Below are 13615 nucleotides of genomic sequence, written 5' to 3'. Positions count from 1 at the left end.
TAGAACATTCAATATTGTCAGGTTGTTCAATTAGTTTATAAGGATGAAATATTTTCTGTAAGAGTGAATCAGATACATATTGATATTTTAAAATGTTATCCCAGTTAACTTTATCCATAAATTCTATAATGAAATTTTCAGATAACTCTTGCTCAATTGATATTTCATTCTAGTCTAATTTGTCTTGAAATTCTCTAATGAAATTTTCAGATAATTTTTGCGAAGTTGAAATATTTTCCCAAATAACTTCATTCTGAAATTCTCTTATAAGATCTTCATTTAATTTTTGAAATGATGATATTGAAGTCAAGTCTAATTTGTCTTGAAATTCTGTTATAAAGTTTTCAAACAATACATGGTAAAATGATAACCTTCCCAATTTACTTTATCTTGAAACTCTCTAATGAATCATTCAGACAATACTTGCTAAGATGATATGCCATCCCAATGTAATCTATCTTGAAATTCTCTAATAAAATCTTCAGTCAGTTTTTGACAGTATGATGTAATATTCCAATATAATTTGTCTTGAAACACTCTTTTAAAATCTTCAGTCAGTTTTTGATAGCATGATATAATATCTCAATGTAATTTGTCTTGAAATTTTGTCATAAAATTTTCAGATAATTCATAATGATATGTATTCCCTACCAATTTCACTATTTTCTTTTGCTCTCATTCCAGATTGTTGATACTTGCCACTTATAATAAATAATTTTTATTAGTTTTTAAAAAATTGAAATAGATGATGCAGATAGAAAACATGTTGATGAAGATGATAAAGAATTTCACAAGAATATAAGAGGTGTTCGGAGACACCCCTAACATATAATGAAAAAATACGATATTTATTACAGAATATGGTTTACATGATTTAGCTATGAGTTCAAAATTACCAGCTGCAAAACAATTTAGGAGATGGGTTACTCATGAAAAAAACATGGTGAATACAAACTACAAATTTCAGCTACTGTTTATTTTTTGTGAAACTAATAAAATTATTTCTCTAAAATGGCAGCTTCTAACGCAGTTGTTGCACATTCAGAATCGACCATGCTGTACATTTTCGAATTCTTTCGAGAGAAGAAGTATGAATTAAATTTGGGAACATGGTTCAATGACATTTGTATTCTTTTGTTCAAAGAGAAGAATGTTCTCATCACAAAAAGGATTTTGTGCTTTATTTATGAAGATATTCAAGTGGGTAAACCTTTAGATTTTCTGAACAATAGATTTTCTGAACAATAAAAAAATTATAAAATAACTATTTTAGATGACTATCCTTTATTTGAAGGAGAATTAACAACTTATCGTAAACATGCTTTAGTTCAAAAAACATTATTAAAATTAACAGTGTAATATTGTTACTTTAATTTGGTATGCTGATGTGTAAGGTTGTAACTTTAATTTTGGTATACTGATATCGGTGCTAGTTGACAATGAAAGTGGGTTAAAAGCCGTGATCTGTCTGGGGACGTTAACCGTGGATTACTGGGCAACTGTTTCATCAGATATTTAGCAGACTAACATTAATGATAATCTTTTAATAGTCATACAAAACCGGTAAAATATATATATAAAAAGGAGAATTTAAATAAAAAGAAAGAAATCAGTTTATACTTGGAAATTTATTTTAAGATTGTTCATTGGAATTTCAGCATATTATACGTGAGTTATAACTGAGCTGGTGCCTTATTTACGATTGAAAAGAATGTGAGATTGTAATCTTACGGAACACATAAACTATGGAGCCAAGATTGGGAGACTGGATACAACACTGCATTCATAAAATAACACACGAAGAACATTGAAACATAAGCAAGAAGAAATTAACCACAACCAACAGATTCAGTTTTTACCCAAAGAAATTACGTTCATACCACAATCCTGTCCGTCATGTAATTACCACACACTGGTATACTAAATTCATATTAACTCTTTGTGAAGTCTTCGCAAAAAGAATAGCTGAGGGCTACTTTGATGATTACACCACATGCTCCACGTGGTCAACTTGGTTTACACAAAGCGTACAACTCCACAATAATTTTGATAATTAAAATACATTAGATCGAAAAGCACTTGACAAAAGAAAAACCTTGAACTGGTTACTAACGTCTTACTATTAACCTGATGGGTCAAACAGTTATATAAGCACGTGGTAGTGGTCTCGCAAAGTACACCCCACGTGAGCTGAATATAAAGAAAAGTTGCTATATTGAAAATATAGTCAAGACGAGACGTTATAATCACACAAACATTCGCATTTAAGATTGATGAACTTAGTTAGAGTTACTGATCAACACGTGGTTCCACTTTACTCACAAAGTAGTAACAAAGCAACTACCGCAAAATAATCTGAATTTAACACGAGAATTACACTCCGCTGCACTTTAAGATAGCATTAGATATTTTAGAGCTAAACCTGAAATCAAGGTGATTAAATTTTCAATTAGGCTGAACTTAAGAAATCCATTGTCCTACGGACTTAACAGACACGCGCTTAGCCAGAGATCTTACCACTTCAGACACTCGCCACGGCCACACAGTAACTGCCTTACTTCCGAGCGTGCTTCCTGAGGGGTGGCTCACAAAGACCAACGGAAGTGGCCAGAGGGGCAGCTTCCTATACCAACATGACAACGGACGGACAGGACCATACTAAGGATAGAAACCTCTTTGCTTTTAGGAAGCGTAGCTACCTGTTCCGACGTTGGTCCTACTGTTCTCTAGCAGACAGCCTTGTCTGCTACCCTCAAGCATGCAACTAGAAATACATATGCTCATTCATCCTCTCACACAAAAGGGAAGGGGGATGACAGTATCTTATCATATACAGTATATAAAAGAAAGTGGATGTAGGTTCCGTATGAGACTGTGTGACATGAATTAGATATAAGAATTACATATAAACTGTGCTTTAAAGTGTAGTAGTGTGACAGATCGTTCTTGTTTATGTGTAAAAGTAAAACGTTCCACTGCTCAGTCTCCTCCCAGATAGTCAGAAACGCCACAGTACATTTAGAAGAGGAATTTATTCCATAAATGGCAACAGATTTAAGAAATTAAACATGAAAGGAATCCAACAGAGACCTTTCATAACCCCAACGCTCCGGGAAAAGACTGTGCAGGGAATTTTCTGGCCATGCTAGGACATTCCCAAGCAGGCTTCTCACACCCTACTTGAACCAAAAGTGTAAAAGAAAAGGCAAAAGGACACCAGCTACTTGCTAAAACACAATAATTTCAACACATCTTTAGAATCTACCAATTTCAAACAGAAAAAAAAGAACACAATCTGTGACACCTATTTAAAACGTAGTGTAGACCTAATTCGGTCAGCAAGTAAAAACAATAGTTCCTGTGTCATTAATATGAAAACAATTTCTGGTTGTTACCCTTATGGAGTTCACCAGTATTTGCTCATTGCAAGAGCCAACTGATCACAGGAAAATTTATAACTGTTTATTAACAAGCAAAATTTATGAAAAATAGCAAAGGTGCCACAGCAATTAAAAAAAGAACATCAAATAACATCGGTATTAAAAAACAGAACATAACAATCCACAATCTGCAAAAGCAACAAAATGATAAGAGAAAAAACATGTTTTACAAAGTGGTTATCGCAAAAAAATTCTATATCGTATAAAACTAATAATTTGTAGAATTAAAATAACTATGTGGCACTCATTTAATCACTCTACTATATTTCAATTAGCTAGCAAACAATGAGCACTGTGTCATTATACTGAAACTACAATAATTATGTGATTGTTACCCTTAAGGGGTTCCTCACAGTAAATATGCCCCATGCAAAGGCTAATCGATCACAGTTCAATGAGAATAAAAAGCTATCTGACTGATAAACGAAGCAATGCCACAGCAATGAATTTACGAAACAAAATATCACAAATCTAATACATCACACAAAAACAAACATTGATAAATAAAACAGTACAATAGTCAACATCCAAAACAAAAAAAACACCTATAAATAAAACACCTGCAAAATACAAGAGTCAAAGTCTAAAAAAGATAAATAGAACACCTGCAAAATACAAGAGTCAGTCTAATAAACACCAATAAAATAAAACACCTGCAAAAAACAAGAGTCAAAGACTAAAAAAAAAGATAAATAGAACACCTGCAAAATACGAGAGTCAGTCTAATAAACACCAATAAATCGAACTCCTGCAAAACACACGAGTCAGAGTTTCTCTGACAGAAACACACGTATATGCACTGGACTAAGAACCGTATAATCACTGTTCACTGACACACTCAGTAGTTCCACTGTTCCGAGGCACAATATAAGGGAAAGGGGGGGGTGGGGTTCGTCGCCGCAGCTGTCAGTAGGGATTTTTGTCCATCTGTTGCGTGCGATCCCGCCGTCTCTGCCCTCTCATGAAGTTTCTCTCGTGTCACGTACATCTCGATTTGGTTCCATGTTTGTATTGTCAAATTCGTGCGGTATCCTCGTTTGACACGCCAGGTTGATATTCTCGGGCAAGGATGACACTTAATGGCTCTTCTTTTGTGCCACCCTTAGCGACCAGAGAACATCGAACCAAGATTTACTGTCGCTTGACAGTAGGCATCCATCAGGAAATGTCGATAGGCGTCGTTGACGTCTGCAAGTTTCTCTGGGCAGTACCTGTCAAAAGGCTCCACGCCCCTTGTGTTGTTTCACCGCGGCCGTCTCGTCACGGTCGCGTGCGTGTGGTGCGTTGCCAGCAGATGGATTTCCGCGCGGTGGACCGCTCGCCCATCTCAGGTCATCGCCTCGAGGAAAGGTCGCCCGGGGCGGCCGCCCATTAGCTCCAGGTACAAGGGAAAGTGTTTGCCGCTTACTCTCCTTTTGTTGTCGGCCGCGCTCCCAAAGTGGCCTGGCTGACAGCGTGTCCTGCTGGGAAACCCGCCAGTTTACAACTAGTCCGGCTGCTCCCGCTGTCTCTTAAGAGTTTTGCCGGTTCGCTTTCAGGTTCTCAACTGCATTCACAGAAATTTTTCATCATCCTTATGTGATTACAAAATGTCATACATAATACCACTTAGTATTGTCTTTCACAATTTTTAAGAACAAAGTGAGACTTAATTTTTTTTAAAAAATAAAAAAATTAGATGAATCGACAATATAAAATAAAATTTAAATGACTTGACAATGTAAAAAAAATAAAAGTGAAATGACTTGACAGTATAAAAATAAAAATTTAAATGAACTGACAATATAATATTTAAATCCACATCACTAATGTGGTTCACTTACGTTTTAATAAATCAAATGCTATTTATTAATTCACTAAAATGAATAGGATTATGCCTTGTGCAAGTATAGGTCAGGACAGCATAGGGTTCACATGTTATTTACACACACATACATGCACACCTGTTGTCTATTCTACAAACTAACTACCCATAAACATGCATTACTCAATATTCTACTTCTATCCACTACTATTTAACCCAATAAGCTACTTCAATGCTATTTCAACACCGTGTATATACCACTACAACATTCTTCTTGACGCTCGCGGCATACGTCTTGTCACATGATAAATATGGAGAACTTTCCTTAAACATACACATTAAAAAGAACAATGGTTATTTACACGCCAAAACATTTATACCAGTTCGCACACCTGAAAAGAGACTCGCAATTATACATTTATCATACTCATATATTCACACATAAAACAGTAAGAAAATTTCACCTAAAATTACGTTATCACAACAATTAATCACGCAGATGACTCTGAGAAGGTTAAAAATGTTTGCATTATACAGGCTATATTACATTTTCTTACCCATTTTGCTGCGATTTCGTTCCTTCTTTACGTTACCTTTCGCTTCCAAATCAGTTATTTCGCCTGTGGTGGTTATTCTGGATTCATTTCTCATGAATGGCAAAATTGTGGTCACCTCTATTCTGTAAAACAGTATCATCTTAACATATTGAACTTACAACAGACACAAAAGATCCGAATCCTCCTGTAGTTTAAATGACAAATGTTTTGCTTTATCCTTATTACCTTAAACCAAGCTTTCCTTCGTTCCCATAATCAAAATTATTTAATCATCCTCTACCTTCAAGAGGGAAATTTCCTCAGTACAAATCATATAGGCTGCAGTGCATCCCGCACCAGCGAAAACAGTAAGCTGTAATGCTCACAGCATCAGCAAAACACATAAACGTCGCTTTTCTAGGACAAGTATTAACGCAGAATAATTTTTTTTTTTTTAGGCTTTGGCTCAACATCAATCAAGACTACAAAAAGGATCCATATTTCCGTTCCATTCTCCATTTGCTGAAAAGCTGCTCGTATTTGACTACCACAATAATATTTCAGAGCCACGTAAATTACACAAACCACAATTCTTCTTTCACCTTGAAGGGAATCAATATACTTACGAAATCCACAGACAGCACTTTACGTACTCAGCTATAAAGAACAAAAAAAGACATATATCATCAATATTAACATATCATCGCATATTGGAAGCCAATGGTTCAACAATCGTATTATCGCATCCTGTTTTCAAGATTCCAAACTTACTCATTCCTTTCTCAGAGTTCTCCTATCTTAAAATATTCATACAGCACGCATACTATAGTAAGAGATCCTCATTTATACTGACAGATATAGAATAGTAATAGATAGATAGTAGCACTGAAAGCAGAAAATCGGAAACAAGGCTACTAACAGCTGGGGACCTGGGTTTGCCAGACCCGTAATACCCACAGATCGGATATTCCCCTGAGTTTATGCACTAATTCAGCAACGATCTTGCTTCTCTCAGGAGCGACTCCATTCAATTTACACACAAAAAAAAAAACATAAACAGCATTTCACTCTTTCACAAAGAAACCTTTTATGTTCACATTTGAACCAACCTAAATCCTAATTGCACAAGGAAAGAAAAATAACTAAAAACGTCACTTCAATCAATCACATAGAAACAGCTTTATCATTATTTTTACTAACATATTATTCAAAATGCATACGTCACAAATTTAAACTAATCAATTCTTTCTCCTCACCGTCCTCTCTACTTTTCACTGTCCTTTCTACTCATTTGCCATGTCGCTCATTTGTTCCGATTGGGCGCCTTCTGCGCTGATCGTTTGTCATTGCCGGTTTCGTTCATTTCCATTTGCTGTATTATGTCTAGGGTTAGCCGGCCGAATTTCCACATCATGAGGTGCTCCGCCTACAGTCCTATTCCCACCGTATTCATCATAGTGTCGATTCTGGTTGCCGTACCTGTAGCGTTCACGATCCTGTCTACGTACTCGATCATTTCTGTTGTTCCATCTGTGTTCGCGACTGTCACCCCAGTTTCTATACGGCCGGTCCCGATTATTGTTCCGTTCGCGTCGCGACGACCAGTCACGCCTTTGATTAGTACTACGGCCACGACTGCGATCGCGCTGCTGTGCCCCGTAATAACTTTGTGCCTGATTAGGCGGGTATTCTCCTGTATTGTATTCCAACTCTTGGAGAAGCGTCTTAAACGTTTCCACGTCCTCTTTGCATCGTCCCGCAAGAATGACGTGCCGCAAGTGCATCGGCAATTTGGTGATGCATATCCTAATTAGTTCCGCAGGCCCGTATGGGTCGTATAGGAATTGATTTGCCTGCAGCATGTGGTCGAATAGGCGTGCAGGGCTGCCGAAACCAGACTGGTTCAAATTTGGCAGCATAATTATGCCATGTTTGACCCTATCTTGTGCCGCTTCCGACCAATAGGCGGACAGAAAGGCTTGTCGAAACTCCCGAGTGGAGTTGCAGTGACGCGCTGCCGACCTCATGCGAATCGCCGGTTCGCCTTCCAAATAGCCACACATATATTCTATCTTATGTGAACTTGCCCAGTCGGGAGGAAGACAGAACTCAAATTGCTCGAGCCATGCTCGTGGATGTATTCCTTTTTGCGAATTTCGGAATATTTCAAACTTTCTCACCGTAAGGAAATGTTTGAAATCAAATCCCCACATTTCCTCCTGGCGAGGCCCTTGAATGTTTCTGTTTCTCTCATGTCTGCCCCTTAAATTACATTCTTCCCTGTCGTCAAAATCTCCCTCGTGGCCGGAGTCCCTCTCTGCACTGTTCATACGGCTATTTTTAGTGCTATTGGCGAGTTCGGAATCACACGCCATGCGGTTTTCCAGATGCGCCACGCGCTGCCGACCTCATGCGAATCGCCGGTTCGCCTTCCAAATAGCCACACATATATTCTATCTTATGTGAACTTGCCCAGTCGGGAGGAAGACAGAACTCAAATTGCTCGAGCCATGCTCGTGGATGTATTCCTTTTTGCGAATTTCGGAATATTTCAAACTTTCTCACCGTAAGGAAATGTTTGAAATCAAATCCCCACATTTCCTCCTGGCGAGGCCCTTGAATGTTTCTGTTTCTCTCATGTCTGCCCCTTAAATTACATTCTTCCCTGTCGTCAAAATCTCCCTCGTGGCCGGAGTCCCTCTCTGCACTGTTCATACGGCTATTTTTAGTGCTATTGGCGAGTTCGGAATCACACGCCATGCGGTTTTCCAGATGCGCCACGCGTTCTTGTAAATCGCCTGTTACAGCTTTGTGTTGTCTGTTCACTTCAAACTGTCCCTTCTGAAATCTAAGAAGCGAACGCACTTCTTCGGTCTCTGCGGCCGCTACCGGTGTAGTATTGTTCTCTCTTTCCGTCAGCTTCATCGTGCCTACAGTGTCCGCTAATGCCGCAATCTTATCATCAATTTGTCTCTTGTCCTCCGCCCCAGTCTGCTTCAATTGTTCTATTTGCTGTTCCAACGCGTGGATCGCTAAACTGTTGTTCGCTATTGTGTTGCTAACGGACGTGGGACAATGCGTTTCCGCCTGCTGGACCCTCGAGATTACCTGCTGGTGTTCCCTTTGGCATTCTTCCCTCAGCTCTTCGAAATTCCTAAGTAGCCGTTCTTCGCTTTCTTTAGATTCGGTATCGCCCCTCCGCTTGCTCTGTTCTAAAGCTTGCAGACGATCATCGATTTGTTCAAATGTACGGCCTAATTCTTTCATAATATCACTTTTTATCTCACTTGCCAGATTGTTTATTCTTTGTGAGATATCATCGGACACTCTCTGCATCGACTTGTCGACTTTATTTGTCTGCTGGATTAGTTTTTCGTCTATTTGTTCGCCTAGCTCCCGGATCGATTTTTCGGATGATTCTTTTTGTTCTCGGAACGATTTTTCAAATGATTCTTTATTTTGTTGCAATAAGGCTTTCATGAGTTCTGCCAAATCAATTTGGTTAGTTGGAGGCAAATTAATTTGTGGCTCTGATGTGAGCCCGTTCGTCCTGTCTTGCATTTCGTCTGAAGTATTCCCCATTGCATTTTCGGAACCGCCCGATGCGTTAACATTCGAAATTAAATTATCCCCTTGGTCCATGTTGCTTAGGTTGTCGGACCGCTTACTTTTAGTTTGGTTACGTGTCTGCATTAGTTCAATTTATGCCCGGTACGCAACACACTAATCAGAATAAATGTGTCCCACAAAAATTACGACAGTCACACGAAAGATACCCAACCTAGTACGCACTTTTTCACACGCAAAACAAATTTTTTTATCTTAGATCGAAACAGTGGAATTTACAAGCGAGAATAAAAAACACACAGACATATAAAACACACAAGTATAAAAAACAAAACAAGACAAACAACGCAACGCCGATCAACAACGCCGTGAATCTTTTGAAAGTCTGCTCGGAAACAACGCAGAAGTTGTTTGAGCGCTGTAGGGAAAAAAAATTAAGATTATAACACGCTCGCAATCTAACATTTCAGAGATTCCAGAGTCTAGCGGAATCACAGAACAGGGTCGCCATGTGTAATATTGTTACTTTAATTTGGTATGCTGATGTGTAAGGTTGTAACTTTAATTTTGGTATACTGATATCGGTGCTAGTTGACAATGAAAGTGGGTTAAAAGCCGTGATCTGTCTGGGGACATTAACCGTGGATTACTGGGCAACTGTTTCATCAGATATTTAGCAGACTAACATTAATGATAATCTTTTAATAGTCATACAAAACCGGTAAAATATATATATAAAAAGGAGAATTTAAATAAAAAGAAAGAAATCAGTTTATACTTGGAAATTTATTTTAAGATTGTTCATTGGAATTTCAGCATATTATACGTGAGTTATAACTGAGCTGGTGCCTTATTTACGATTGAAAAGAATGTGAGATTGTAATCTTACGGAACACATAAACTATGGAGCCAAGATTGGGAGACTGGATACAACACTGCATTCATAAAATAACACACGAAGAACATTGAAACATAAGCAAGAAGAAATTAACCACAACCAACAGATTCAGTTTTTACCCAAAGAAATTACGTTCATACCACAATCCTGTCCGTCATGTAATTACCACACACTGGTATACTAAATTCATATTAATTCTTTGTGAAGTCTTCGCAAAAAGAATAGCTGAGGGCTACTTTGATGATTACACCACATGCTCCACGTGGTCAACTTGGTTTACACAAAGCGTACAACTCCACAATAATTTTGATAATTAAAATACATTAGATCGAAAAGCACTTGACAAAAGAAAAACCTTGAACTGGTTACTAACGTCTTACTATTAACCTGATGGGTCAAACAGTTATATAAGCACGTGGTAGTGGTCTCGCAAAGTACACCCCACGTGAGCTGAACATAAAGAAAAGTTGCTATATTGAAAATATAGTCAAGACGAGACGTTATAATCACACAAACATTCGCATTTAAGATTGATGAACTTAGTTAGAGTTACTGATCAACACGTGGTTCCACTTTACTCACAAAGTAGTAACAAAGCAACTACCGCAAAATAATCTGAATTTAACACGAGAATTACACTCCGCTGCACTTTAAGATAGCATTAGATATTTTAGAGCTAAACCTGAAATCAAGGTGATTAAATTTTCAGTTAGGCTGAACTTAAGAAATCCATTGTCCTACGGACTTAACAGACACGCGCTTAGCCAGAGATCTTACCACTTCAGACGCTCGCCACGGCCACACAGTAACTGCCTTACTTCCGAGCGTGCTTCCTGAGGGGTGGCTCACAAAGACCAACGGAAGTGGCCAGAGGGGCAGCTTCCTATACCAACATGACAACGGACGGACAGGACCATACTAAGGATAGAAACCTCTTTGCTTTTAGGAAGCGTAGCTACCTGTTCCGACGTTGGTCCTACTGTTCTCTAGCAGACAGCCTTGTCTGCTACCCTCAAGCATGCAACTAGAAATACATATGCTCATTCATCCTCTCACACAAAAGGGAAGGGGGATGACAGTATCTTATCATATACAGTATATAAAAGAAAGCGGATGTAGGTTCCGTATGAGACTGTGTGACATGAATTAGATATAAGAATCACATATAAACTGTGCTTTAAAGTGTAGTAGTGTGACAGATCGTTCTTGTTTATGTGTAAAAGTAAAACGTTCCACTGCTCAGTCTCCTCCCAGATAGTCAGAAACGCCACAGTACATTTAGAAGAGGAATTTATTCCATAAATGGCAACAGATTTAAGAAATTAAACATGAAAGGAATCCAACAGAGACCTTTCAACAGTTGAAAATTTTAAAGAGTCGATAATGATGATGAACAACCAGTATAGTACATGTGTTAGAAAATATTATATGACTATAGAAAAAATATTTATGGCTTATTTGAAATACATAGCAGAATGTACAACAATTCAAGTTCAACAACTCCCCATCGACTTCCAAAACAAACTCGCAATCGAGTCAAAAGAGAAAGAAAAATTAAAAGAGTAAAACAAAAGATTCAAACAATTCAACATGAACATGAAGATCGTCATCGACAAAGTCAAACAGAAAACGAAAAAATGGTTACATCTGTATCGCCACCTCAAAAAGATATTCTTTAATCAACAACTTTAAAGTGGGAAAGGCAGAAAATTTGTCTATTCGAAACTCGAATTTCAATTCTTCACTCAATGAGCAAGATAAATTTTATATCTGTTTTTATGATAAAGTATATGATGTTCATAAAACAGAAAAGATGATTCACGAATTATTAGACGACTTCAGAGATAAAAAGAACAAGGAGATCTTCGTTTTACATTACACGTCACTGCTCTAGATTGTTAAATTGACTGTTAAAAACATAAATGAACCTTTCGACAACATTAATGATATAACTAAAACTCACTTAGAAGAAGTATATTCCATAGACCCGATAATGCCCAAAGAAGTGGAATTATTTGATACAGAAGAATTGAAGGAGGAAATAAATCAAGCTCTTGATGATTGCATAAATAAAAATAATTTAAGTTTAACTAGATCAGAATTGTTGGATCGAGTAAAAATTGAACATCAACAATGCAAGGATTTGGAATTGCTTTAAAGAACTAAAACAATGGAAAAGCAGTAAAGAACCGGTTACACATAAAGAAGTTAAAATTACAGTCACTTATTAAATCTATCTGGCGATTGCATTTACTTCAATATGGCGAATACAAACTGCAAATTTCAGCTACTGTTTATTTTTTGCAAAACTAATAAAAAATATCTCTCTTAAATGGAATCAATTCTAGATTTATTCAACAACAAGCTTATGTATTACAATAAGCAAGTGTTTTTGATTATTGATGAAAAGAGTAATTCTTGGTTTCATGCAAATCAAATTGCTGATCTGTTAGGATGTATTCGATCTAGGGATGCAATTAAAGACCAGTTAAACAAAAATAATCTAAAACATAAGAAAATTTTGGTAGCACCATTTCACTGCTACCTAAATACAGTATATACAAAACTCAACAAATTCAAGCAATGAACCTGGTCTTATTCTTTAGTTGTGAAATCCAAAATGCCTTTTGCAGAAGATTTTCAAAATTGGATTTACGAAAAAGTTCAACCTTTAATTCGAAAACATGGAGAACATAAAATTAAAATTTTTTTACAAATATCAAATAAAACACAAATATAATTATATACACAACTACAAACATTACATAAATTATCACAGAAATAATTCAATTAAAAGATGGTAGAATTAAAATGAAAGATGATCACATTCAAAGTTTGAGAGAAGCAGTTCATACTGTTTAAGAAATAATAGATACAGTGAATGAACAAGTAAACACATTATTACCTCACTGCATTCCCCAAACAACTGATGACAAATTAAGACCAACTGTTGTTCTTTTGAAGTTATTTGATGATGAATGTGATTATACGTACTATGTCATTAGAACACAAAGAAAAAATTAGCAGAAACAACTATATAGAATCGAAGATAGCCATCCAAATTGTGAAGAAATGTTAAGATTGAATTATAATTTAACTCAATAAATGTGTATCAAAGAATGAAAGAAAATTTGAGGATTGTGTGTCATCTGAACTATTTCAATATTTTGAATAACTATATGGAAGAACAATTGATTAATGATATTAATATGCTTCATCAGACTGAACTATTATAAAATGACATTGTCTTTATTCACTTAACTATTATGTGAATTATCGAAACCCAACCATTTCACACTTTAACTCCTTTCTTCCTCAAAACTTTTTCAACAAGATATGCATCAGGATATTTCGTTTTCTGTAGCTCTTG

The sequence above is a fragment of the Schistocerca cancellata genome, chromosome 3 (genome assembly GCF_023864275.1).
Source record: "Schistocerca cancellata isolate TAMUIC-IGC-003103 chromosome 3, iqSchCanc2.1, whole genome shotgun sequence".
NCBI classification, from domain to species: Eukaryota; Metazoa; Arthropoda; class Insecta; order Orthoptera; family Acrididae; genus Schistocerca; species Schistocerca cancellata.
Note: the sequence above shows the minus strand (reverse complement) of the source record.